The sequence below is a fragment of the Lepidochelys kempii genome, chromosome 9, assembly GCF_965140285.1.
Source record: "Lepidochelys kempii isolate rLepKem1 chromosome 9, rLepKem1.hap1, whole genome shotgun sequence".
In the NCBI taxonomy this organism is placed as follows: Eukaryota; Metazoa; Chordata; order Testudines; family Cheloniidae; genus Lepidochelys; species Lepidochelys kempii.
The window spans coordinates 41316957-41343449 of NC_136388.1; the positions used below are offsets into that span (position 1 = coordinate 41316957).

Below are 26493 nucleotides of genomic sequence, written 5' to 3' on the forward strand. Positions count from 1 at the left end.
TCACGGACACTGTTCTCACATTCCACTTCCTGGTATCATCCCTGGGCTTTGACCAAAGCTTACAATTTGCCCAGATACTAATCCTTTAAAGTCACAATTACTGTAATTATTATAACATCACCCCAAGATTATAGCTACTAATGTAGAAATGAAGTGTTAGAGAAAAATCCTAACTTTATCCTGAAGCCCAGTCTTGCCTTAGCCTATTCCTATCTGCCCAAAGGAAGGTGTTGGAGAGAAATGATGCTTCAACATGAGACATCCTGCAGTCACAGGGCAAGAGGGATTCTGCCAGATGTACTTTGAGACTAGTAGAGTTCATCACAGGCCGCTTTGTGCTGTTGATATGCGCTAACTGCTACGAGGCTCATAACAGTCCTTTACTGTAGACCATGCAATTCTGGGATGTAGTGTTCTGCAGAGCTCATCAGTCCCATTTCCTAGCATTCTAAGGAAAGATTATGTCTTGCTGCTTGAACAAGGTTAAATAGCTCACTGTGTTCTTTTCTTCCTCACACACCTTGGCAGCACAGGGTAGGGTATTGGACTCTATACTTTTCATTTTCCCAGTAGCATATCAATAGTGAAAGAGCTCTGGATTAGAAAATTATATTTTGCTAAAGTTTTTTTGAGCATTGGTTGGTCTTGTGGGTTATTGAACATTTCCTATTTTGAGGATTTTTAACTTCTACTGAACTTGTGATGTATGCTGAATGCAGAATGAGTGCATTAGCCTGCCAGTGACTGAGGTGCTAGAGTCCATGGACCAGCTAAATAAAAAGGACAAAGAAGCAGGGTGTTGTTCAGAGAGCTGCATTTTCTACCTCCCTTGTGAGAGTTTCTTTATTTGGGGGCTCTCAATTTTTCAGTGTGGTTTCTCACCGCCAGTAAACAATGGGCAAGCGCTGCTTAGCACGGTAGTCCAACACCACGATTGACACACACATTTCATCTGTCAATATCAATCATTATATGGCTTGTATGTTTTAGTCAATTTAAAGTTTTAAAAGGCAGCTATTTGGCTTTGATCATTCAAAAAAAGTCTTACCATCCGTAAGCTTCTAGATTTCAGTCAAACCCAGATAAAGCAAAAGACACAATTAAAAGACTAAAGCATTGAAGCGGTTTGAAGTTATTTCAGATGTTCATAAGTCAATGAGCGAGAATCCTGTACCTTGACTGGGTCAAAATTGCTGGTTAATCTCTGAAAATGATTGATTTTTCAAAATTGTTTTTTCATAAGTACATCGTTATTCTTCTTAACTTTAGATGGAGGTTTATAATGGCAATGGCAATGCTTCCAACTAAGCCACAAAAGATCAAATCCTGCAGCTCTAATGCAGTTCTACCACAGCAGAGGGAGCAACTTAGGCTAGGCTGTGAGTGTGGGCACAGGAGCGTGGTCACACTTGTACAGCCCACGCTAATCCATTCTCATGGCTATTTTAGCAGTAACTTGATTAGAGAGAGTACAGGTACTCTCTATACAAACTCCAGTTACAGTATAGATGTAGCCTTAAGCACGAGGTGCCGCTCCACTCAGTCTAATATCTTTAAAAATCTGGGTCCAAGTGACTCGTGCATGGTCACAGAGGAGTCTGTTGCAGACCAGAGAATTGTACCCAAGTTTTCTAAGACTACGTCCACACTGCACATGTCTTGCAGAAGTGTGTAGGGTATGTATAGCTACACACCACAGTGAAAAACAAGCTGTGTCCACACTGCAGTGTATAGCTACTCACGGCTGGGAATGGGGGGAGTAGGGAGGCAACGGGGAAATGATCCGGCAGCTCCCTGCTGCTGTAGCTTTTCCGCTGCACAGAAAGACTCCTGCACCAGAACACTCCACTGCTAAAAATAGCAGCATAGATGGCGAAGTCACTTCTTGGGCAAGTACAGAGCCCTGTAGGGCACATTCCCAGATACATACTCACAAGGTTCAGGACTGCCTTTACTCACCTAAGCAGTGCCTCACCGTCTACACTGCTTTTTAGACCCATGCTTAGGGGAGGACATGTAGTGTACCTACTCCACATGCCTACAAAAAGAGTGTGCAGTGTAGATGTACCTTCAGGTTAGCAACCTAAGCACAGGACCATATCCTGACTGTTAGTTGAAACATGCAAAAAAAAAAGGTCAGAAGGTTTGGTTATGTGGAAAACTGGGGATTGGGTTGAAATCTCCTTTATTTCATATGAAACCCAAAATAGATTAGAGTCCAGAAATGAAATCCTGGCCTCCCTGAAAATGGGAATTTTGCCACTGACTTCAATGAGGTTGGGATTTCAGCCTAGGATTCTAAATGTGAAAGGCTAGCGCACTAAAAGACCCAAAGCAAATTCTACTTAGGTCAATGAGTGGGTCTTTTCCTGGACTTCACTGGGTTTTGGATCCTCTCTCGTTACTTACTCCTCACAGCCCCATAGTAATTTTTTCTTCAGATTAAATAAAACCATTATGGCAAAAAATGCATTTGATCAGGACAGCGAATTAGCTCACAATCTAGGATTAAATGTCGAAGTTCCCAGTTATATTAACTGCTGGATGACAAAAGCAGAATTTTAATTGGAACAGGTCTTTTCTGGGGGATTGCACTATCTCACTTTTCTCTTCTTTTGTTCCTATTATTATAAGGCATCATGGGAAAGCAAAATCTAAAATGTTGATGTAATTCTCTCAGCAAAAACAACCTGGGTAATAGTTTCCTCTCAGAAACCTTAAATAATCAATATTATACATACTATATCTTATATAAAAACAAAACCTATTATACATATTTAATCTACCTTTGCTTTCATCTCTTAGTACTATGCCCCTACCACTTCATTCCACTTCTTCCTTTTCTCAGCCACCTCTGAGTTTAATTATTACACATGCTGTAATGCTTTGTGAAATTGAGTCTTCAAACAATGCCATGGACAAGTGCAAGCATTTCACGGAGGCTGAAATTTGCATGTGCTTTTAGCAGTAAGTCCTCATCATTCTGAGAATAGCCCAGATCTCTTTAGTATTAGGTTCCCCATAAAACTCTAATTATTATGGTCTAATGAGAATAACCAGGAGTCTATAATTTATCATTTTGCATCAGAATCTGAGCATTTTCAAGTAGTTTTCCTGTTGACATGTGCCCAGGGCTATCACCACAAAAGAGCTACTGGCTTTGGAGCTCAGTTGAACAAAAGAAACACAACTCCTTTGGCATAAAAAGATGAAATACTGTTTGAAGACTTGGCCACATTCAGCATTACATCTTGGTCTTTTCTTTTCTACCTGATAGTATAAATTTACCTCCTCAAGGCCAGATCTCTCTCACAACTCCCTTTGATCTAGGAGAATTGCAGAAAATCTGAAAATCTCTTGACTGGGGCAGCAGGTTTGTGTAATTTTTGGTGGTCCAAGTCTCCCCCGCCCCCACACACACCTGCCTAAGGCTCTGGGAGGAAGTTTGGGTGCAAGAGGGGGTTTCGGGTGCAAGCTCTGTGAGGAAGTTTGGGTGCAGGAGGGGTGTGGGCTCTGGGACAGAGTTTGGGTGCTGGGTGGGGCTGGGGCAGAGGGTTGGGGTGCAGAAGGGGGTGTGGGCTCTGGGAGGGAGTTTGGGTGTAGGAGGGGGTTTGGGGTACAGGCTCTGGGGGAGAGTTTGGATGTGAGAGGGGTGCAGGCTCTGGGCTGGGACAGGGGTTGGGGTGCAGGAGGGGGTGTAGGGCATGGGGTTGGGCTGGGGATGAAGCGTTTGGGGCACAGCAGGCAGGCTGCCCTGGGGCTGGGGCCGGGGCCAGAGAGGAGGACTCCCCCAGCCCTCTCCCCACCAGCAGCAGCAGCGAGCTCTGTGGGAAGAGGGCCCCACCCCCAGCCCGGCACCACACTCACTCACTCAAGCCGCCCTAGGCTGCTGCTCAGGAGGTCCGGGCAGGATAAGCCCCCAACCCCCACGCCGACTCGGAATCACCTGCGGGCGGGCGGACGGACGGGCTCCTCCTCCTTCCTCCGCAGATGTAGTAGCCGCCTCAGCCTGCCGCCGGCGCCACTCCCTTGTAGCCGGCAGCGGCCAGCGAGGGAGCGCAGCGCGGAGCTGCGGGGGGGCGGGACACACTCGGGGGAGGCACGCGGGGGTGGCAAGTGGGGCCGGGGGACGCTCCGGGGGAGGTGCGTGGGAGTGGCACCTAGGGCCGGGGGAGAGACCCGGCCGCGAACATTGATGGAGCCAGGCCCCCCGGCCCTGAATTTGCTGGAGCCCGGGCACCACAGGCCCATACAACTCGCCACCCTGCTCTTTACCTCTGCAATTTCCTCATTTAGTTTCTTGTTTTTCCCTCTTTTTTTTCCTCTTGAATCTTTATGCATTTTGTCATTCCCAAGCTGATGGATTAACACAGAAATTAAATTGGTTTATCAAAGCTTTTAAGGTGTACTCTATGCCTTATGGTACATCTCTAGGATGCTGTGTCAGCAGTATTTTCCAAGTCTGTAATTACCTGACTTTTGGACCTAATTGTGAATCAGGGTTTATACACAATTCCACCATCTAAATACTCTGCTTGTTTAAGGAATAATCTGAAGATACTGGGTATCAGAAACCCAGCCATCTCTAATGGCTAGATTTCGCCCATCATGTGCAAGGGGGGAAAGCGTACAATTAGTCTTCCTTACCTAGGAACTGGGCACAAGCACGATACTTGCAAGCCCAGCACGCCTAGAAGAATGGGAAGGAGCAGGGAGTAGGCAAGGTATTGCCTTGCTTTCTTCACTGCATGGGACCCACATGAGAGTGCACACCTGCTGTACCCCTTCAAAGTATGTTGCAGCAATCATGCTCTTCCTGTGCTGTAGGAGGCATTTTGCCCATAGGGGGTCCCACTGAAGCAGTGCAATTCTGCTACTAGCATAGCCAGTGACTGAAAAGTCACCATCTGGCCCATAGCCTTGTTTTTTTCATTGTAGTTACAAAACTACACAATAACCTACATAGGGCCTATAGAACAGATCCTATCGGCTGATGGATCCCACTAAACTGCTTCCCTTCTCACAGAAATATACTGATATTTCAGATTAATGAAGCAGAAGTACAGGTTTCAGAGTAACAGCCGTGTTAGTCTGTATTCGCAAAAAGAAAAGGAGTACTTGTGGCACCTTAGAGACTAACCAATTTATTTGAGCATAAGCTTTCGTGAGCTACAGCTCACGTCATCGGATGCATACTGTGGAAAGTTTAGAAAATCTTATTATATACACACAAAGCATGAAAAAATACCTCCTCCCACCCCACTCTCCTGCTGGTAATAGCTAATCTAAAGTGATCACTCTCCTTACAATGTGTATGATAATCAAGTTGGGCCATTTTCAGCACAAATCCAGGTTTTCTCACCCCACACCCCCCCCCCCACACACACAAACTCACTCTCCTGCTGGTAATAGCTTATCTAAAGTGACCACTCTCCTTACAATGTGTATGATAATCAAGGTGGGCCATTTCCAGCACAAATCCAGGGTTTAAGCAGAACGTCTGGGGGGGTGGGGGGGTAGGAAAAAACAAGGGGAAATAGGCTACCTTGCATAATGACTTAGCCGCTCCCAGTCTCTATTTAAGCCTAAATTAATAGTATCCAATTTGCAAATGAATTCCAATTCAGCAGTTTCTCGCTGAAGTCTGGATTTGAAGTTTTTTTGTTGTAAGATAGCGACCTTCGTGTCTGTGATTGCGTGACCAGAGAGATTGAAGTGTTCTCCGACTGGTTTATGAATGTTATAATTCTTGACATCTGATTTGTGTCCATTTATTCTTTTACGTAGAGACTGTCCAGTTTGACCAATGTACATGGCAGAGGGGCATTGCTGGCTCATGATGGCATATATCACATTGGTGGATGTGCAGGTGAACGAGCCTCTGATAGTGTGGCTGATGTTATTAGGCCCTTTGATGGTGTCCCCTGAATATATATGTGGGCACAGTTGGCAACGGGCTCTGTTGCAAGGATAGGTTCCTGGGTTAGTGGTTCTGTTGTGTGGTATGTGGTTGTTGGTGAGTATTTGCTTCAGGTTGGGGGGCTGTCTGTAGGCAAATACTCACCAGCAACCACATACCACACAACAGAACCACTAACCCAGGAACCTATCCTTGCAACAAAGCCCGTTGCCAACTGTGCCCACATATCTATTCGGGGGACACCATCACAGGGCCTAATAACATCAGCCACACTATCAGAGGCTCGTTCACCTGCACATCCACCAATGTGATATAATCCATCATGTGCCAGCAATGCCCCTCTGCCATGTACATTGGTCAAACTGGACAGTCTCTACGTAAAAGAGTAAATGGACACAAATCAGATGTCAAGAATTCTAACATTCATAAACCAATCGGAGAACACTTCAATCTCTCTGGTCATGCGATTACAGACATGAAAGTCGCTATTTTACAACAAAAAAACTTCAAATCCAGACTCCAGCGAGAAACTGCTGAATTGGAATTCATTTGCAAATTGGATACAATTAACTTAGGCTTGAATAGAGACTGGGAGTGGCTTAAACATTATGCAAGGTAGCCTATTTCCCCTTGTTTTTTCCTACCCCCCCACCCCCCCAGACGTTCTTGTTAAACCCTGGATTTGTGCTGGAAATGGCTCACCTTGATTATCATACACATTGTAAGGAGAGTGATCACTTTAGATAAGCTATTACCAGCAGGAGAGCGGGGTGGGAGGAGGTATTTTTTCATGCTTTCTGTGTATATAATAAGATCTTCTAAACTTTCCACAGTATGCATCCGATGAAGTGAGCTGTAGCTCACGAAAGCTTATGCTCAAATGAGGCAGAAGTAGTAATTCTGTTTATATAAGCATTTTTTGTGATTTATCTGCTACATGGTACAGAGCTAATTTGTGCAATTTACTGGTATAAGCAACACAGTGTCTTGCATATAATTCCCAAACCAAGCCCCTGTACTGCTCAAAATATGGTAACCCTCTGTCACGGAGCTCGGCATGGCCAGCGGGGGACACCCCCATTTGCTCAGTGCAGGGTTGATACACCCCATCGCACAGTTGTCAAGATTACCTGCTGAGTCAAGCGATTACAATCAGGAACTCTGGACCCCGGGCGGGGCAGAGCAAACAAGCAATCTATAGCCCCTCAGCCTCCTGGCTGGGGCAAACAATAGCCATTTGGGGGCACTAACTCTCCTGCGTGAGACAAGCAGTCTATATCAAGAATCCCCAGAAGCTACACCTAGTGGAAAGTGCAAGGCGGGGGTAGGGGAACCCAGACCAACCCTACTCCACTGGGTTCAGAACCATGGCCCTATGAAGCTGGTTAACTCCCTATTAAGGGTTCAAGCATCGGCTCCTAACATGTTCCCTTGGTCACTTCCTACCATAAAGCCCATCTCACGCATCCCCATCAGTCTCCGTGGTCAGCCGGTCTTCTGCAGCTTAGTCAGGGTCCACAGCCTCAGCAGTCTAGAGCGTCGACAGTTCTTCTGGAGGAGCCTGCAGCACACATCCTTCATTTTCCTCAGCCAGCCCCAACTGAGCTGAACTGCCTCCTTTTTTCTGTTCACTCCCTATGGAGCATGCACAGCAGGGGCGAGGGGGTGTGGTCATTTGGGTTCACAATGATTGGTGAGACTCCGCTTGCCCAGTGCAGGGTTGATACACCCGATCACACTCTCCTTGTTTTATACATAGGGAATCTTTTATTCCTAGATAATAAATACAGGAGCTTTTAGCCCCTCTCTATGGATTCATCTCTTCAGCAAGTGTTCTTACAGACACACAATACAAATCCCTCCATCTGCATTAATCTAGAATAGCGAATACACAAAACAAAATGAATTGGCAACAGTATAACTTGTTCAGATGTTGCTCTGTTTATGTCTCACAGAGGCATAATGGGGAGAGCTGGACTCCTACCTCAAAAATATTCCCACCATTCTTCCCTTGAATTGAAAAGTTAATTCACTTGGGCTTAGTGTGTACCCCTTGCATTTTTAATTTATGTGAACATTCTGGTGACTGAGTTTTGCTCACGCAAAAGCTCACAGAAAGTGAGCTTTAAACTTACACATGCAGGTAAGTATTAGGGGTGTATTTTGCATGGAATGGATGTGATAATGCTTCACACAGCAAGGGGACAAGACTATCAAAACCCTCTGCAAGGGACAGATCTGGCACAGAGGCAATTACCCAAACCAGACAAAGATTGGACTGTACCAGTTACAGCTATGACCATGAATAAACACACACTTGTTTTGCGTGTATGTGATGAGAGAAAAATAAATGTAATATCTGAATCCATCCAGTGAACGTTGCAATTTTTTTTCTAGTGATGATGCCAAAGGCAAGGGCATGTCTGGGGTTTTAAAGTGTAGGAGGAAGGATTACATGACAGAGTGAACTTTCTGAATCTCTTAATTGTTCATTTTCAAGCCTTTTAACAGTTGGCTCTTTGCAAAAGGTACCGTATTTTTGTAAAGAGGATGTCAAAAAGGGAGTGTGGGGTTAGCTAGACTCCATTAAATTTCACTTCTCCTCTTAGCTCTCTTTTAATAAATTATTTTTTGTTTGGAAATAATATTACTGTCTAATTTGCTGCAGATCTAAAATTAATAAGGTAACTCCAAAGAAATATCTATACAAATCATATCTAATGCAACCAAGCACATTTTGAGTTTTAAAAAAAATTGATTAGGGAGATCTCAACAGAGGTAAGAACAGCTGACAGATGGAAAGCTAGCTTTGAATGGTTCAAGCAATAAAACAAATGATTGGTTTACCTAATACTTACATGACAGCTTTCAGGGAATCACTCTCAAAGAAATATGTACCACAAGAAAAGAGGTATAACTCAAGATTCCACTTGTGTGTAATTCTGTCTTTAATGTGTTTCTGCTTATTTATTTCCAATGAATAAAAATGCTCGAGCACATAGTGGCATGTACACGCACATACACAGTCTATTATAAATATATATAGTATATGCATGTGTGAACACATATTATATTAATCATATTATAGTTAATTCTACAACATGTATCATTTATCACAACAAATGCTATTTGCCCATTCCTCATAGCATTTGATGATGTAAAGTATGGCCCAGTATATTCTCTGTGCTATCAAAAAATGAAACTCACTAAGGAAGCTACGTAGATATTTCAGTAATAATTATGTCTTCTCCCATCACTGAATTTCTTGGTTGGATGCTTTCATATAACGAGAGATAGTATATTCATTATTTCTTGCCCTGGCTGCATAGATCAGGTTTGGAGCCTCATAGAAGTTCTATCTTAGCTGTGAGCACCTCTGGGTTTGAAGAAATCAAGATCACCTAGATTACTGCATGGCTGCTACTTCTGTTACAGCTAGAACAAAGCAGTCTCTCTCTGTTTTCCTTTCAACAGTTGTTTGGAATCCTCTTTTTCCTTGTAAGGAAGCTTATACTGTAATTTGTAAAATTATATTTTCTTTTTAAAAAAATGCAATTCACCAATGATCAGTCACTGAATATCAGTGTTTGGAAGGCTAATTACTGTATACAGAATAAGTTAATTATTTCACACTACATAATGGGAATGCAGAAAGTAAGATAGAAAGAAAATATAGGAAAACTTACATGTGCTATTTCATTCTTTTGAGGCAAAACAGTCAATGTACCAGCATGTAAGCTGCTGAATAATAAAAAAAAATATATAGTGGAATGTCATATTGGAATCAATGGGCCTCTCCTCATTTGTATAATTTTTACACAGGTATAAATCCATTGAGCTCCATCCTGAGCCCCACATCAATCCCATGACGCAAAGGGACCTTTGAGCAGCTAGATCTCTGCATCTGGGAATTCCCCTTGCATGAGAGATTTTCCAGCTGGTGTAGAACTAGGATTACCAATTCCTACACCAACAGCTATCTGTGCTAGGGGGCATTCTCGGGGGTAGGGAAAGGGTCAGTTAGGAGTGCTTGGTGCTGCAGCAAGCTGTAGATGGCAGACATCCCTTTCGGGGTTACAGTCAGCCATGCATATTACAGAGAAATCCCAGGGCTGCGCTGACCTATGCCAGACACTGAATCATCCTCTGGCTGGCTCTGGGATCTGGGAGTTACACAAACCTTATCAACACCACCCAGCTGAGTCAGTGAAGATACTGCTACTTTACTCCAGTGTGAGAGGAAAATCAAGCCAAATCTTACAGACGTGAGGATTTCTTTAGGCCAGATTCTGATTGTTACATTGGTGCAAACAGAAGCCAAGAAAGGAAGGTAGGAGTGGATCATTCCAACTACCCTGTTCCATACTCTCCCCTGAAGCCCTGGTACTAGCCACTGTCAGAGACAGCCTACTGGGCTAGATGGACCATGGTCTGAGCCAGTATGGCCGTGCTTATGTTCTTAACCGGGGAGTAACTCCACTGATTCAGTGGAGTTACTCCTGATTTCACCGGTGTAAATAAGACCAAAATTTGACCCTTAGTTCATAGAAAAATAGAAAAAAGGGAAATGGGGGGGGGAGAGTGAAGAGGAAAAGTTGAACTGGGGAAATTTAGGGTGGTGATGGTTACAGATCAGTTTGTGGTGCCACATTGTCTGCACCCACAGACGATGAAACACCATTGAATTCAGTGGAGCTGTACCCACTGAAAGCAGCAGAAAAATTGGCCCATATTTTATTTCGTCAATAGAAGACTACTTTTTAATGCCATTTAGTGGAACAAAAGGTAAGGTTTCAAACTCTGCTAGGAATTAATTATAGTATTAGGTAGCTGGGCTGGGGAAATGGGGAGAGAAAGGCTAGAAATTGGCTATAGGACAAATAAGTCACTTTGGCAAGTGGAGACTGTAAAGAATGTCTTTTAAGGTAAAACCAGATGAAAAAAAAGCTCAGAGTGTCAGCCAAGGGCAGACAAAGTTTGGAATTCCACTGCCATTAGTCCTTCCCAACCACCCCCTCGAATCCTCTCCACTGGCAGTACAATTGCTGCAAAAAGTGACATCAGCTTTCTATGGTGCAAGGAGTATCTTTCTCTGGTCCTCGATTTTTCTAGATATTGTCTCGCTCTTCCTTCTCTTTGTTTCTGTGCCTCCTTCCTCTCATTTTTTTCGGTAAATTTCTTTTGTTTGCTCATTTTGGGCACAAGCCAGCAAGGTTCTGAGCACTTCATGAAGTGCCAAGAGTCCTAAAATCAGCCCACTTTTCCTCCAGAGCCAACCATGCAAAGTGCCAGGCCTCCAAAGACCTGGATGGGGAGGAGGGGACTCAGCACCTCCCAAGAGGTAATCAGTGCCTTGTAGCACTGGGCTTCAGAGAAAGTTCTCAGCAGCATTCAGGATAGAGTGCTTTGTTGTGCAATTTTCCTTCTTTTAATATTGCCCTATGCAGTTGCAGTGACGCTCTGAGGAGGGATTCAGAATTGTCTAAGCTTCTAGTCTCTTTCTACCGTTACACACACTATGCCTAAGGATGCAGAACTGACTGACTGGGATGCTAGTTTCTTTCTGAAGCCAGCTCCTGCTAAGTACCCTCTTTGATGTGGCATCCAAGGTGGCTTCCCAGACTTCCCATTTAAAAAATGCCTCTTAAAAAAGAGAAGAGGTAGGTGCGGGGGAAGGATAATTATTTTGTTTTAAATGTCAGGGTGATAAGGTGGTTGTGTAGATGTTTCTTTTTATCTGGTTTTCTGTTTCTCCTAATAATTGTTGCAAGGCAGAGATGTCAGAGTAGGAGTGATTTTATTACATAAAAAGGGAAATGTATGGCATAGCAGCTACTACCATTAACTTCTCTCTCCTTCCTCCCCACAACCCCTGCAGAGAATTAATTTTGGGACAAACTGTTTCCTCAGGTACATGAACCCTCCTATACAGATCTCCCCTGGATCCTGTATAGAAGAGGGGGCTCCAATGCTTCCATGGTGCTCTTCCCACTTGTACCTTGTGGAGGTCTCTCTGCTGTTCCAGGCTTGGTGCGGAAGGATGTGGAGGGATGATAATAAGTGAGGGTGAGGCTCAGAGGAGATATGCATCATTCCCACTGTGTCCAGCAGAGATTACACATGTTAACACAGCCCCAGCATTCCTGTGGATCCTCCTTTAATGGGGAAGCCCAGGGCAGCTGCATGAAGGGAGGGCCTGGTGGCACTGTACTCCACGGGCCCAGCCACAGAATTTTGATATGAGTAGTACAGTGTACCATGTGACACACACCCCACCCCATTCCCATGAGATGAAACTGGGGACATTTCATTAAGAGAACCTTACCGATTTTCCCTCCACTGAAAATTGATGGAAGGAGGTTATCAGGGGATATCACTGTTCAATAATTCTTTGCTCTTCTATAGCATCTTTCATTGAAATATCTCAAAGCATTTTGTAAAGATTAAGTCTCGGAACAACCATAGGTATCATTAGCCTCATTGTACAGATGATTCTTAAGGCACTAAAAGATTAAATGGCCTATGCAAGATCACACAATAAGTCATCAAATTCCCATGGGACCCAGAAGAGGGACTGGCAGGAAAAACAGGAGACCATGTCTCTCCTGCCAACCATTGTCCCTGAATCAGTGGGCAATTACCATGGATGTACCCCATTAGAGCACAATTTGTCCGATATACTATACAAGGTCATACATCTAGAAAAAAAGAATAGGGGACTGGCTTTCAAGAAGTATACTGTAATCATCTAAACATGAGCTCCTAGTGTGATGCTGTGGCCGAAAGGGCTAACACAATTTGTGGTTGTATAAACATATGAAATTCAAATTGGAGTGAAGGAAATATTACCTCTGTGTATGGCATTAGTGAGACCACCCCTGGAATACCATGTCCTGTTCTGGTGTTCACAGAATAAAAAAGGACGTTGAAAACTGGAAGGATTCAGAGAAGAGTTACAAGAATTATTAGGGGTCTGAAAAATATGCCTTACAATGAGAGACTTAAGGAGCTGAGTTTATTTATTTACTCAAGCAGAAGGCTAAGTGGTAGGTCTGAAATCACTTATGAAGGGAGAAGATATCTAAAGCTCTTTAATCAATAATAAGATCCAAAAGCTGGAAACTTAAGCTAGAAATATTTGAATTTGAAATAAGACAATTTTTAAAATGCTGTTAATTGAGTGAGTGGAACAGATTACCAAGGGAAGTGACAAATTCCTCATCACTTAAAGTCTTTAAATCAAGACTGGCTATGTTTTATAAAGATGTGCTCTAGTTCAACCACAAGTTATTAGCTAGATGCAGAAATCACTGGGTGAAATTCTATGGCCTGTGGTATACAGGAGAACAGACTAGATGATAACAGTGGTCCCTTCTGGACTTAAAAAAAAAAAAAAAAAAAGAGATCTATGACCTAGAATGGAGTACATAGCATCTGTATGGATGGCTCCAGCCCACATAGATCTCAGTGGTCCATGGTTTCTTGGGGGTGGCCTGCTTTTTCAAAATTCAGTCCATTCCTACTCAGAAACTCCACATGGAGTTTCTTGACATGTTTCTCTCCTCATAGGGTTCCAAATTCCTTGCACACTCAGGGTGAGATTGTGAATCCCTTAGTCCCACTAGTGAGCCATTATTCATATGAGTAATTCCCACTGGAGTGAGCAGAATTTCTTGGGTGTGTAACTACTTAGCAAGCAAAGGGGTTCATATTCTAACCCAGGGGTTGGCGACCTTTGAGAAGTGGTGTGCCAAGACTTTATTAATTTAAGGTTCGTGTGTCAGTAATAAATTTTACATTTACAGGGGCCCACAACGGAACCCCAGACTGGCGGCGGGCTGAGTGGGGCCGGTGGCCAGGACCCTGGCTGGCAGGAGCCGGCGGACGGAACCCCAGACCAGCAGCGAGGTGAACAGAACCCCAGGCCACCAGCAGGCTGAGCGGGGCCGATGGTCAGGACCCTGCCTGGCAGGAGCCGGCGGACGGAACCCCAGACTGGGAGCAGGCTGAGCCTAGGGCGACCAGACAGCAAATATGAAAAATCAGGACAGGGGAGAGGAGGTAATAGGAGCCTATATAAGAAAAAAAGACCTAAAAATCAGGACTGTCCCTATAAAATCGGGACATCTGGTCACCCTAGCTGAGCCACTCAGCCCGCCGCCGATCTGGAGTTCTATTCGCCGGTCCCGGCCGCCGGCCCTGCTCAGCCCGCTGGTGGCCTGGGGTTCTGTTCACCCAGGCAGGCAGTGGGCTGAGTGGGGCCAGTGACCGGGACCCCAGCTGGCAGCAGCATGCCAGTAAAAATTGGCTCGCGTGCCACCTTTGGCACGTGTGTGGCAGGTTGCCGACCCCTGCTCTAACCCATAGGATATGGGGAAGGGTCACTATTTGATGTGGGGATTGAGGCTGCTGTTTTATAACTACACTATGTAGAACACTAAATAATTTTGCACTGAGAAGTAGACTGATTAGAAGGATTCTCTCACTCAGATTTTTATTATTGTTGCTTCTTTCTTTAAATTTACAGCAAAGTTTGGTCCATTTTCCTTCTGTGAAGCCTGATCCAGCTCCCACTGAACCCAACAGAAGTCTTGCCATTGACATCAGTGGAAGATGGATAAGGTTTTTAGACAACAAAACAGAAATGAAACCCAACAGCAAGTCTCTATATTTATGTTCATTTCTAGCAAAAATTCTCCTATAAGTCTAAACGTTATATTTATGGTAGTCTCCAACAGACTATAGAAAGTGAAACCTATGGTCTTGCCCATACCAAGAACTCTCCTGGGTACCCAGTCAAGTACTGAGTGGCCCCCACAAGGACTGTACTCACCAAGAAATGTAATAGAGAGCAGAAAATAAAGAGTGGGACAGATAGAGAGAGACAGGGTGAGTAACACACTACAGTATTTTTTATGAAATCACAGTCTCCCTTACTAAAAGATCTGACCCACAAAAAGATAAAAATAGCATAGAGATTATTTAACAAAAACTAGTTTTAAGTTTGTGCTATTTTGGGCTCTCTAAATCTGCTATGCCTGAAGTGTTGATAATTGAAGAGTCACTCTATGCTGGGCTATGATGAAAAGCTGCATTCAGATTCCAATTTAACATTATTTTGTTCATGTGACAATATCAGACTTTCATACTGCAGGGTTCTCATGCATACGCAATAGTAATTCACTCATTTTTACTTGCAGCTCTTTTATTTTAGTTAACATAATCCACAAGTCAATTTTCTTTATAATAAAATATAGATGTTACAAATTTAACATGATTACTAGAAGAAATCCCAAATCACTCACTGCTATGTAAAATAATTGACACAACTCTTTTCCTGTTCCCTATTGCTGAACTAATCTATTTAGAAATGTTCTTGGGAAGCAGGAATAGTTGTCATTACTCCAATTCTTTTGTATTCAGGACAAATAGACAGTGTACAGGTGACACTGCCCAGAAAATGAAGTGTTGAGGACTTTACAGCTCCCAATTGTAATGTAAGGTTTCAGCTTGAGTCTTTATGAACTTGTGTTCATGATACAACCACCACTGTCCTTTAGAGGACAATTAGCAGGATTGTTTTGTTTGTCTGCACTTAAATTGGCGGAAGCTCTATTCAGGGTATGGCAACAGCAACAAAGTTGCCAAATGCAGAAGTGGCTTCTGGGTAGATGCAAGAGTTAAGCAAATTATTGGGCTTCTTTCAGAAAAAGAGAGATGAAAAGGCCTAGAGTAAAATTTTCAAAAGCACCTAAGTGACATATGAGCCCAGGGCAAGTTTTACAAATATATCTAGGCACCCAAAGATACAGGCAGATGCCTCATACAGTTAGAAATCTGGTCCTGAGTCACTTTTGTAAAAGACCTTAGGCTCCTAGCTCATTTAGATGTTTTTGAAAATTGTACTGAGTCCATTCCCTAGTCAAAGGAGAATCCTTGCCTACTGGACGGAAGGAACGTTTAAATGGCTTCATGCCAGCCTATCATTCCTCAATAAACCCCTCAAAAATGAAGAAAAGCTGTTCTTCAGTGTTTGAAAATTAAAAATAAAAGCAAGCTGCTTTCTCCACCCACCCTTTGTTGTGGGGGAAGAAAGAGTGGCAAGTGTCAGTGGGGTCTCTTGTGGGAGGAGGCAGAAGGCACACATGGCCAGTCTCTGCCATCTACAGTCACTGCCAGCATCTTCTGGCAGCTCTCTCTTCCCCCATATGGCTGAAGTGCCGGCAGGGAGGGAGGAGCTCAGTCACCCATTTCTCAGCAATTAAAAAAGAAAAATGAAGCAGCCAAATTGAAGCAATATATTGCCATAACGCCATCATATAAACTGGGATAAATACAGATGTCATATATGTTCTCTTTATATATAAACCATATGTTGCGTTTGTTTGTGAAGGTAAAGACCAAAACACTTTCAGGTTTTATAAGATGAGCAGTTCTCTATGGGTGAAATTCACCATTGCTCAGGGGGCCAAACAAAGCCTATGCAAAGCCCTCAACACAGGGTTTAAGTGGTGCTCAGGTCTTGGGCTGCACCTGTGCGCAGGAGAGAATTTCATCCCAAATTAATTAAGGACTGAGTGTCTACCATGTGCTTGCTAAGTGATGTGTCAGCACCCACTGCTCAGCATTCAAAGATAAACTGAGTGTGTTGCTCAAATAGCAGGAAGGGGAAGAATCACAAAAGAGGCCACTTTACAAAAATGTAAACCAGAGCGTCTAGAAACTTAACAGAGGACTTTATCTTCTGGTATTCCCAGTCCCTAATTTTTCATTAAGAAAGATATTAATCTGAAATAAATAACTGAAAACAAAAGGGAAATGTTTGAAGTATTTCTGTCATACACAGCAGTGTTCTGCACCAAAGGCAATGGCTTATATTAGTCTTTGCAAGAGTGCTGGGACTTTCCTTTTTATATACATCTCCAGGCAATGTTTTCTGTAATTGGGACAAGATCTGAAGACTGTTTTCTGGAGTAACAAAGCTGAGGTTTTAATTCTTTTAGTTCCTTACTTACTCCCTTCCACAGCTCTTTCAAACAACAAAGTGCACTTCAGTTTGGGTGGTCAATGCAAGAGCAACTCAGTTTCCATTAGATTGGGAGCTTTACAGGGTACAGAACATGTCTATTGGTATATATTCTGTGGGTACCTAGCACAAGTGTGGGTACTATGAATAAATAATAAAAACCCAACAGTAGTTTTGGCTTCTGCTTCAGGCCAGGACACAATGTTGCGCTCACCTATTTTTGAAACACCAACATAGTGTGCATCTGTATTCTGAAATTATTATTAGGAGGCACTAGATGAGGCCAAAACTAGCCTCAGTGTGTGTGAATTACCTTCATTTATTGTTTGTTAAGCACAAACACAGAAGACATGGATCTTGCCCAAGTGATTTTATCATCCCAGACCATACTGTACACAGCCTTTACACAGGAGGAAAAGCAAACAAGCAGCATGTAAGGTGGCCAGCCACAATTAGAGTTCCTTTGCTCATAGGAGTGCAAGGACCTATCTCTATGTCCTCCCCTAGGAGACATGGGAAGGAGGCAAGTCCATGGCTTCACCACCCCATCCACATGTCTGCAGAGCTGGTTGGCATGGGGTGGAATAAAGATTGTAACAGCTGGTAAACTACTTCTACACCTCCCAGGTGATTCACGATCTGCCTCTACCAGGCAAAATGTCTCCTAGTGCTATCCATTTCCCCCAATGAAGTGCTGTGCCTCTTAGTGAGCCCAGGGTAGGTTTGACAATAACCCATACAACCACACTCCTTTCCATCACTGTGGATGCCTGACCCATTTAAAGCCTTCTCTTTCCACTGCATCCTGGGACCTCCACATCTAAACTCTTCACATCCAAAAAATCTCTTGTGCAATAGTCCATAGTTCCATCCTTTGCTTACAAAAGGGGCAAGGAATCAGGCCCCCAGACACTAAGATGGTATAACCTTAACCTGGGTTGCCAATTGCTAGATGTTAAGCTGATATTACAGAATTCACCATTTCCCCTAATGTCATCCTATAAACATATAGATTTACTTAATCTCTCACCTTAATTTGCCTCCTCTCTTTTAACGGCATTAGCCTCTATTAAAACCCTAGCTGAGACCATCACTCTTGTGGTTATTATTAGAAATCATCTTCTCCATTTAAAATACTTAAGACTTCCTTTACCAATATGAAACCCTGGTTGGGAGTAAGAGTTAAATATATTGAAAAATAAAATTAAGTCATCAGACCTTTTTGCCTTCTCACAATAACTAATGCCAGCCTGTCTGGGAAGATTTGGAAAGAGGTCTAGATTTTAAAATAAGGGAAAGGAAACAGACCTGTCTATGAGAATAAAGATCTTTTTGATGGGTCTTGTTCAATTCCTGACTCATGGAAATGACTAATGTGCTTTTCAGACACCAGTGGAGATTTAATATTAAAGTGCTTCCATATGAATCTAGGGATTCATAAGTCCTCTGTCACAAAAATTTGTAAAAGCAAGCATTCTGAACACTAAGAATCCAGTCAATTTCACTACCAATAGGACTAATTTTAGAGTCTTAATTTTTTTTCATGATTTATAGTAGTCATAGCTGAGTGCAGACATTTGGACAAAACTACAAACATATAAATTGCAGATCCCTGAAAGAGTAAAAACAAATAAAGATTTTTGCAAATATTAAGCACAGCAGTGAATATGAATCCAAACCTTCCTTCTTTCTCATTATAGGTGGGGCAAGTAGTGACTCTTTCAGATAAGGTTGCCTGAGACTATCTGCTATAAGACCCTGGTTTCAGTTGCTTATAACTTTGCCAAACATTAATTATTGGAGCTCTATTGTACTAAGCACTACACAAATATGTAAGGAGAGATGGTCCCTGTCCACAAAACCTTATCATCTAAAGGGACATGGGAAACAGAGGCACAAAGAGGGGAAGGCCACACAGGATCTCAGTGGCAGAGCTGGGAACAGAATCCACATCTCCGGACTCCTCATGCAGTGCTCTTTCCACTTATCCACAGTACCTCTCTCCTAATTTCATGCATGCTGTTGTAATTATATCAGTGAATTATTTATACATGCCTATACATTAATCCCGTATTACAATAAAACAGCAAAGGGTTAGAGCCATGTCTACCAGACTAAAGGCCCTGAACATTTGACTGAACACTCCTCACACCTACACCTTTATAAGCACAAATGTCCTGGCTGCTTGCCTCCCGAGCTTCTCTATTCTGCTGTGTTGTACATCTTCCTTTTCACCTGACTATTTTTGATAGAAAAAAAGAAAGCTGAGGCTACAGGTCATAGATGGAGATATTATGAGTTCTATGACATCTTAGATGTTGATTCACACAAAGCTCTTAGGGAGCTACTTACAAAAGGTGGTACCTGAAGAAATGAACTTGCAGCCCTTGAAAATGAATGTCCCCTTTGCTCCTCTGTATAACCAAACGTGCTGCTTTCCAGAGGTGATGATTCCAGAAATGGCAGTGCAACATACAGAACATGCAGGATGTTGTCTCCTAGGCTACCCCCGTATGGAAAGGCACCTCAGTGTTTTGATGCATTCTGATCATCACCACCCACATGTCTACATCCACTGAAGTCAAATGGGAGTTTCACTTTTGACTTCAATGTATACAGTATTGCACCCTCTTTTTGTCACTCACTCCTCGTCCACATTAAGTTTTGCTGCATTAGCACACCGTGTGATGTCTTCTCTGATTTACAAAGATAAATATGCCTTCTTGTGCACAACAGCTGAATAAGTACCGTTACGTTTTGTCAGAGTTAATAGGAAAGGTGCATGACCGCATACTATGTTGAAAATATATTCTATAATATTATGCAACTTTCAGGGATGTTCTGCTACCAAAGTAACACTAAACAACATGACATATACTTCTGTTAAGAGAATAATTAGATAGACATATGAATTGGTGTCCCTGTTAAGCTAAACAATGGATTTTCATTCGAAGGAGTGCCTTGGAAGATTAATGGTAATAATGAAACATTAAATATTTCCTTCCTGGGGTGCTTAATCTGAAACAGGGGGAAAGCAATCATTTCACCCAGGAGAGAAATCCCTGGAGGAAAGTTTTCAGTAAAATATTGTATTGCTATATCTCATCCCACATATGTCAACAAAGAAATTACATGTGTTGTGGTTAATGCAGGAAAGGCCAGTAAGCACAAGGAGAGTAAATGGAATCAGCACAGCGGAAAAGGAGATACACAGTAATATCAACAGGAGAAAGTGGAGAGGGTTGGAGAGATGGTAGCAGAGAAGGGAAGGGTAAACAGTGTGGACAAAGGGAGGTCAGAAATAAGATGAGTAGAGAAGAAAGGAGCAATCATTCAAGTTAAGAAGACAAGAGAAAAGAAGATGTTTCTGGAGCTCATCTCTAGAAGGCAATTTAAATATTAAGTTTATAAAATATTAAAGGTCAGTTGAGTAAAGGCTTGAAAAGTGCAATACAAGAGTTAGGTCTTATCATACGTTGAGAGGCATGGATCCATGTTCACATCATACTCCTCATCAGTACCTGGCTGGGGCTGGGGTAGCTCATGACCCAACCAACAGATCAAATTCAGGGATGAATCCTGGTCACGTGCCACCTGAGGCACACTGCACATACACTAAGAAGATCATATATTTTCTCAGTCACGAACGTATGCAGCCTGACTGTCCCTTATGTTACTCCAGTTGTATATTAGTGTAAAAAAGGGGTATAAAATTGGGGTAGAGCAGTCGCGAATCAGGACCTTTATGTATGCATGTGTGCACACACACTCGCTGTGTATACCAGATTCTCTACCATAATACGGTGCTTTTGTAGTTGTGCAAAAGGGGTGTAAAGCTGGTGGATTCAGCTAATTGGGCAGTCCTGCATGGCATAGTCACTGCATATCAAGCTCATTCCTGGTCCTTGATATGTGGTGTAGCTAGAGCACTGCTGCACTCCAGCGATCCTTAATTGATGCAACAGCCCTCTGAGGACTATCTAGCATACACGATATCAGCCCTGAGGCCGCTTTACATTATTTCAAAGACTGGCTCAATATACAACAAACGGCAGCATTGGGGAACCAAAAAAGGCTTCTTGGGACTCCTTATTAACCTCACTGCAACAGCTCTGCCCAGGACATATAGGCCACAGCTGAGAACCTAGAAAAACCTAGACCATGAGAAAAACAGATTTTTGAAAACACAGCTTTTTCCTTGTTCAATAGGGGTCTGATCCATTTGGGATCAATAAAATGATTCCCATTGATTTCAATGGGCTTGGAACACACATTAAAAGTCCTACTAGTACATTGATGCCCCATCTTCAAAGAACATTCTCAAGCCTTTCATGCTTGGAAGATAAGCAATGTAATCAATATTTTTCAACATTAATCAAGGCTAAGAGCCATTTTATTTCTACTCTTTTCTCCAAATTGTGTTGGATTCTTAGCAAGTGCATCACTTTTTACCAACATATTCAGACTTGGCTGAAGGGGACAGAAGCTTTTAGCGGCTGCTAGTTCTGCTCAGCTGATAACACTTCATATTTATTATACCTACACACCAATAAAGGAGCAAATGCTAAATTTTTCACTAGGAAAAAGCACCATTAAATAACCATCATTCCTGATTCTGGTTTCTTACCTATAAGTGCCTTTTTATTATTTGAACTGATGACTTCCATTGTCCTGGCATTTTTTCCCTTTCAACTGTATTTTACACTCACCATTTCTTTTTCCAGTCAGAAGTGTTAATTAGGAATAGAAGAAAGCAGAGAGACACTGGATATAGGTTTCATCTTCTCTTTGCTGTCCATTCATCACAGGCAGTTTCTTTCAGATCTATTTTAGAGGTGGCACTATCCTTTAAAAAATGCACATAAAAACTATGTTCAGATAAAGTTAAGGGGTAACTACCATGCAGACAAGTCAGTAACTCAGAGTCCAGGCTGGATTTCTCTCCATATAAAACTTACCTCACAGTGCCGAGGTAAAGCAGCAGCACATGCAGTAAAGAAGATCAGCTCGCTATTTAATCCACCCTTCCCCCCGCCAGGCACAAGGGGGTGAGCAAAGCACAGTTTCATCTGTCAGAACTCAGAAGCCAAAATTGTGACTGGTTCTGCACACCTGTACATGAGCGTAAACGTTGAGCTGGCAGAGGGGTGTCAGATAATATGGTAGCAGCCAGTTAATTCCCCTCCACTACAAGGAGTACATGGAGAAAAATTGTGGATGTGTCTCTGAAGCACCAGTTAATTTTGGGCTGATGCAGCATCTATGGCAACCCTTGCCCAGGGCTCTGTGTAAAGTCTACCCATCTGTGGTTTGTTTTAATAATATCATACTAGTGGAAGATGCCTAAGAGCCTGAAAACCAAGTCCTGGATTCAGGAATGCAGCAGGTCAGCAATAGCATAAGCTTCCTCACCAATATGCACCAATCCTTTCCCACTGGGACAACTTTTAGAGGGAGAAATCAGTCAGTAAGTCTCCTATTCATCCCTTGGCAGGATAGGCTAGGTGTGATGGTCTGATGACACAGATGCTTATTCACAAGGAAGTTCTCCCATAGCAGGCCTTGTCTTTGTGCGTTTGTTGAGATCAGTACATTGTTTATCACCAACAATGAATACTAATAATATGATCCAGGCTGCCAAAAAGCATCACATCTTCACTTTTGGCTAGACTAGTCTGGATCTGAACCAGTGACCTAGGGGTGGAAGAGATCTGCATCAATCCCATGAGTTATCCTTTGTTTCTGTGTTATGATAGAATAAAATATAAACAGATGGAAAAAATTCCCTTTCATAAATGTGTGGAGTTTACATGAGATCAAATTCTATCTGCTGTGAAAATACAAGTTTAAAAAACGTTATAGAGTCTATTATTTACCCAAATTATAATGGCTCCTTTGTTAGAGGATGCCATTATAATTATCTGCTTTCATCATTAATACTTGGAGTCAGTGGTTAATACAGAGGTGACAAGTCACAAAAATGCCTCCAACAGTTGATGGCTTTTCTCTCTAAGCACCGTCTTTTTATTTCATATCCCCTGTGTGTGTATCATGCTTCCTTTAGAAGATGTCTTCTGTTCTCTCTCATACACATGATCACATTTATAATTAAACACTTCCAATCATATTTTATTCACACACAACCAATTACCAAATCCTCTATTGCTCAGTGCCGGTACACATTACATTAAAAACTTTGGGAAGTGGTAGAACTAGAGGGAAATTTCCAATTAACTCCAAGTGTCATGCAAACATCTTCAGCCTTTTCCATGGCACTCAGAAGCATCAACCAATAAAGAATCACTTACTCAGCTACTTAGCTATGTCAGCTACAAGGAGCATAAACTAATTCTCTGAAAACTGCGTTGGCTTTCTGTTTGCTCTGGGTGCAGTTACATTGATTAGAAAGACTATGCAATGCTGCTTCTTTCTCTGAGAACTGCTGCAAGTGATAGTTGAGGCCCTTGTGCTAATAGTCCCTGGATTTGAACATCTGATGGTAGAGGAAAGGTTCTCTCTGCAGGGCCTTTCATCCTGGAATTCACATCCTCGTTGATCTGACAGAGCACAGGTCTGTTATCCTGTCAGCCCTGGGGTAAAGCCACTAGCTTTGCCCACTTCCTCAGCTAAATGCGGGCTGGGACAATCCAAATTTGGTGCTTACTATAGTGCGCCGAGTCTTTTTTTGCCAATACAATTTGTGAAGTGCTTTTACAATTTGCACATGTATCTAGAAAGCCATGTTATCTGGGATATTTTATAAAAATTAAAAATAGAGAAAAGTGGGGGCTTATTCCAGCTCCCACTGGAGTCAGGCATGTCATTAAAATGTCCTTTTAACTGTGACACCCACAGCTGTACCCAGTTTTCAACTAACATGTTCTCACCCAATGCAAAACCTGTCTCCTCACTCCATTTCCTGTTTTCTCATTGCTTTTAAACCACAGTATTCCTGAGCTTTGCTTCATGAATCCTCATTGCAACTCCCCTCAGACAATTAGCTCCCATTCCCTTTGAGGATCTAGCCACAAAAGGGGGTCAGAGCCTCAGGAAGGCGAGATATCCAGTGGCTGCTGGAGGTGTTGAGCAGAGGTATCCTGCAAGTGTCCAGGCCAGAGACAGGAGAAAGCTCAGTGTTCAGTGTAGGCTCTGATATACTCGTCCTGATCCCGGTTATTATTTATCACATAGTGCCACAGATTAAGTTGCACATACACTGTAGCACCGTCATCCAGGTCAATGAAAGTTCTGCATTCAAAAATACTGGAGGATCTTGGGGTTCTCCTCTGTGTGGTGCTGAGAAGCCTCTACCCCTATACACTTCAGGATCAGCATCTTGCAAAATTAGACTATATATTGGCATATATACATTGGGAACCAAATTATGGGCCATATTGTGACACCCATACTCACTCTGAATAGTATGTGACTACTGGTGGAGTAAGGTACTATTCAATGTGAGTAATCTGGCCCTATGTAAGCATTACTCATCCCATATAAACATTCTCATTTTTCTCACCTTCCCACTCCTATCCTTCCAAAGACATACAGCTTTGTTTGCTTAAAGTCAAATATAACCCTTCTCTGTTTTCCAGGAAGATATAGCCATCTTTATGTAGAGCAAGTAGCAACTGTTAAAATAAAACGGCATATCAGTGACAGCATGGTTACTGTAGACCAAAAGAGAGCGAAATAGAAGTGACCTTAGCCATAAGGCTAGTTTGAATTCTTTCTGCGTAAAAAATAGAGGCTAACAACTGGCAAATGTCAGCCTCATTATCAGGAGCTTTATTTTTTTTCAATGAAAGAAAAATTAGCCGTTAGCTCTTTCTTCAACATAATAGACCATTGCTCCCATTAGAAGTCCACCATTTACTTTTGAATAACTATCAAATTACAGAAACCTTTTTTTTGCCAATCAGTATTAAAAGCATATCTTGCAGGCTTTAACAGCTATATTTATCTTTCCACCAACACTAGCTGTTTAAATAGTTTGGACATAGAGCTGTGATATACTAAGACAGGGGGCAGCTAAGCAAAAAGAACATTGAGTTCAAGGGTAATTGATTCTCTGTGATATTTACAATACCCTCAAATTGTCTAGTAAAAAACCTCTGAAATGGAACATTCCAACTAGATAAAATGAAACCTGAAACACAGCTGTAATTTCAGTGCCCCTGTTGGAAACCAAGGCAACGTTCTGCAATCTCAAGTCTACAATAAGTGCTATATATATATAAAAAAAAAACATTGTGGTCCAAAACCTGATGGACCTCAGTGGGAGTTTGCCTAAGTCAAAATTTGGAAAAGAACCACAGGATTTGATCCACCTATTGTGCCAGCACCAGATGTAAATCAGTATAGCTTCATCAAAATTAATGCTGCTGTACCATCTTACACCAGCTCAGGATCTGGCCCACTGGAATTTCACAGGACATTAAGTGACTGGATACCTCAAGTGTGATTATTAGACACTAAGGAATATTTTTACAAGAATCCGGTCATGGGGTCCACTCACCACAGGTGACACCTCCTCCTGGCTGCTCTGGGGATTAGCTCTTTCCAGGTCTGAGGCCCCCTTCTGCTGCTCTCTGCATGCCCTGCTGCCACTCTCTCTCACTCTCTGCCACTCGCTATGCTTCTTCTTCAGGACTTGGCCCTTTGGCCAGGTTACTATGCATTTCCCCCTTCCAGGGTCTCAAAATCTTTCTGCACCAATGGGCTTATTCTTTTCTCCCCGCTCTGGTTTCCTTTTCCCCAACCTGGGATTTCTTACCTCACCTTGTTTCACTATTGGAAAGGGGCTCCGGTCAGTCCCCAATACAACCAGATAGAGCAGCTCCTCCACTTCCCCAACCTTTTTCCAATAAACCCTCCCCTGCTTTATAGAAGCCCTGCCCATTCCTTCACAGGTGAGCTTCCCCTATTTAGGGCTTTCCTCTCAGCCTTAATTCTCCCAATGTGCAGCCTAATAAGTTAGTTGGCCTTCATTAACTCTTTTGGGATGAGTGTGGGATAAACATCCAATCACAGGTCCCTTGTCCAAAATGCTGTGCAGTTTCATATCTTGCCCCATATGCTTCCTTGCTTCCTAAGATCATATAGGAGATAACACCACATTTATTTGACTCATCTCAGGATTGGTTCAAATATAGATAACCCACCTCTCCTCCCCCCATCACTGGAAAAAACAAATTTCAGTCTGTTCCATCCTCTTATGCCAGGCCAGTTTGGATCGAGGAATTCAGCCCCAATATGGGTAGGGAAAATGGGACCCAATTTGCTGTGTATTTGTGGAAGGTGTTAGGGGAATAGTAAACTGAGGTGTCTTGTTAAAAAAGGAGGATGGGAAACCCTGCAGTGTGCCCCAGCCAGAGATCAGACAAAAAAGAAGATGTCTCAAGCCCCTGGGACCACTATGGAGCTTCCAGTCAGCAAAGAGCATCTCATGCTTCACGCCCTCATGCTAGTGGAGCACAAGTAATAAGCATCACACTAGAATTTCATCCCATCCCTGGTGAGAGGGTACAAGAGGCCCACTCAGCTA

At 42.7% G+C, this 26493-nt stretch overlaps 1 protein-coding gene across 1 annotated transcript in view; it reads right to left on the reverse strand.

Moving 5' to 3' along the window:
• The window catches only part of CLSTN2 (calsyntenin 2), a 741931-nt gene extending 720151 nt beyond the window's left edge, over positions 1-21780 (reverse strand). Inside the window, exon 1 of the mRNA XM_073359984.2 lies at positions 21656-21780. The gene's annotated coding sequence lies outside the window, so the exon portion shown is untranslated. The remainder of the gene's footprint in view (positions 1-21655) is intronic.
• Positions 21781-26493: the final 4713 nt, after the last annotated feature.